We start from the raw sequence: 2,966 nt of genomic DNA on the forward strand, positions 1-2,966 counted from the left end.
GGTGCAGAAGACGCCATCAGGGTGAATGTCGGGCCAAGGCCTGCTATGTGTGTAGAACAGTGGGGCACCTTAAGAAGGACTGCCCAACAGTGAAGAAAGGGGAAGCAGGAAAGGTGGACAGCTTGACTCCAGCTCGAGTGTTCACCTTGACATAGGCAGAGGCCGAGGCTAGTCCCTTGGTAGTGATAGGTCAGCTTTCTAGTGCTGGCTCTCCTTTTACTGTATTGATGGACTCTGGTGCTACACATTCATTTGTTTCTAGTAAAGTGATTGATAGGTTGTGTAGACCTAGTGAGTATCGGACTGCGGGGTTTGGGACATTATTGCCTACTGGGGAACTGGTAGTTTCTAGGAGGTGGATTAGGGCACTGCCAGTGATGGTTGATAGTATGGAGCTTTCAGTAGACTTGATTGAGCTAGACATGGAGGATTTTGACATGATCTTAGAGATGGATTGGCTGGTCAGATATGGGGCTACTATTGACTGCAGGAAGAAGATGGTGACTTTTGAGCTTGAGGACGAGGATCCTTTCGTCTTCGTGGGTGCGGTATGTGGACCCCGTGTACCCATGATATCAACATTGAGAGCCAGAGACTTGTTACAGGGAGGATGTATAGGTTTTCTGGCTAGTGTGGTGGACACTACCAAAGTGTTGCCAGCGGGGCCAGGAGAGACCAGGGTGGTTTGTGAGTTTTTGGATGTGTTTCCTGAGGACCTACCGGGATTGTTGCCGCACAGGGAGATTCAGTATGTTATCGAGTTAGCACCGGGAACAGAACCAGTATCAAGAGCACCATATAGGATGGAATCAGCAGAGTTGAAGGAATTGAAGATACAACTACAGGAACTTCTGGACTTGGGATTCATCAGGCCTAGTTACTCTCCATGGGGCGCTCCAGTTTTGTTTGTTAAGAAGAAGGATGGGACTCTGATAATGTGTATAGAATATAGAAAATTGAACAAGTTGACCATCAAGAATAAGTACCCTATACCAAGGATCGATGACTTGTTTGATCAGTTGTAGGGAAAGACGGTGTTCTCAAAGATTGATCTTCGATCTGGTTATCACCAACTGAGGATCAAGGACGAGGACATACCGAAGACGGCCTTCCGAACGCGGTATGGACACTATGAGTTCTTGGTCATGTCTTTTGGTTTGACCAATGCCCCGACAGCTTTCATGGATCTAATGAACAGGGTGTTCAAAAATTTCTTGGATCAGTTCGTCATTGTCTTCATCGACGGCATTCTAGTATACTCTAGTTCAGAGGCAGTACACGAGCAACATCTTCGACAGGTCTTGCAGAGGTTAAGGGAGCATCAGTTATATGCCAAGTTTAAGAAGTGTGAGTTTTGGTTGCCAGAGATGACTTTTCTTGGGCATATAGTTGGCACAGAGGGGATTAAGGTGGATCTGTCCAAGGTGGAGGCAGTGAGAGATTGGCCAACGCCAAGGAATGCCTCGGAGGTGCAGAGTTTCCTCGAGTTAGCAGGTTATTACAGGTGGTTTGTAGAAGGGTTCTCGAAGATTGCTTCACCGATGACAGAGATGACAACGAAGAATCAGAAGTTTATTTGGTCAGAGAAGTGTGAGAACAACTTCCAAGAATTGAAGCGACGACTTACTACTGCACCTTTACTGAGTCTTCCTTCGGAGGAAGGAAAGTTTGTGGTATACTGTGATGCATCAAGGTTGAGTTTAGGCTGTGTGCTGATGCAGAACGAGAAGATTATAGCTTATGCATCGCGGCAGCTGAAGGAGTATGAACAGCGGTATCCTACCCATGATCTGGAACTGGCGGCAGTGGTATTTGCACTGAAGGTGTGGAGACATTATCTATATGGGGAGAAGTGCGAGATATACACTAACCATAAGAGTTTGAAGTATTTCTTCACCTAGAAGGATCTGAAAATGAGGCAAAGGCATTGGTTGGAGTTGGTTAAGGATTATGATTGTGATATTCTTTACCACCCAGGGAAAGCCAATGTTGTGGCAGATGCATTGAGCTGGAGGGGCTCGGGGCAGTTATTTAGTTCTGTTCAGATCTCCAGAGAGTTAGCAGATGAGATGACCAGGGCAAGGATAAAGTTGGTTGTGGGCCAATTGGCCAATGTTACCTTGCAATCGACCCTGCTAGAGCGGATCAAGGAGGGTCAATTGGTGGATGTGCAGTTACAGGAAGTTTGACAGAATGTCTTAGTGGGGGTAGCTAAGGATTATTCTGTTTCTGAGGCTGGTATACTTCGATATCAGGGACGAATTTGTGTTCCGGCAGATGAAGGGATCAGATGAGAGATACTAGATGAGTCTCACACTACACCGTACTCGCTTCATCCGGGTACTACGAAGATGTATCAGGATCTGCGGGCTTTATATTGGTGGTCCGGGATGAAGAAGGATGTGGTGGAGTATGTGGCCAGATGTTTGACATGTCAACAGGTGAAGGCTGAGCATCAGTGACCAGCGGGGTTGCTTCAGCCTTTGGGTGTCCCCGAGTGGAAGTGGGAGGATGTTACCATGGATTTCGTGGGAGGTCTACCTAGGACAGTGGGACTTTGTGACTTGGTATGGGTGATAGTAGACAGATATACCAAGTCAGCTCATTTTCTACCAATGAAGTCGACTTACACAGTGGAACAATATGCAAAGTTATATGTGAGGGAGATAGTTCGTCTCCATGGGGTTCCTAAGTCTATTGTATCTGATCGAGACCCTATCTTTACCTCCAAGTTTTGGGGAGCTCTGCAGAGAGCTATGGGGACTCAGTTGAAGTGTAGCACATCCTTTCATCCTCAAACTGATGGACAGTCTGAGAGGACGATTCAGGTGTTGGAGGATATGCTTAGGGCGTGTGTGATTGACTTCGAGGGATCTTGGGGTAAGTATCTCCTGTTGATTGAATTTTCATATAAAAACAGTTATCAGTTCATGATTGGAGAGGCACCTTATGAGATGCTATATGGA

The sequence above is a fragment of the Humulus lupulus genome, chromosome 4 (assembly GCF_963169125.1).
Source record: "Humulus lupulus chromosome 4, drHumLupu1.1, whole genome shotgun sequence".
Lineage (NCBI taxonomy): Eukaryota > Viridiplantae > Streptophyta > Magnoliopsida > Rosales > Cannabaceae > Humulus > Humulus lupulus.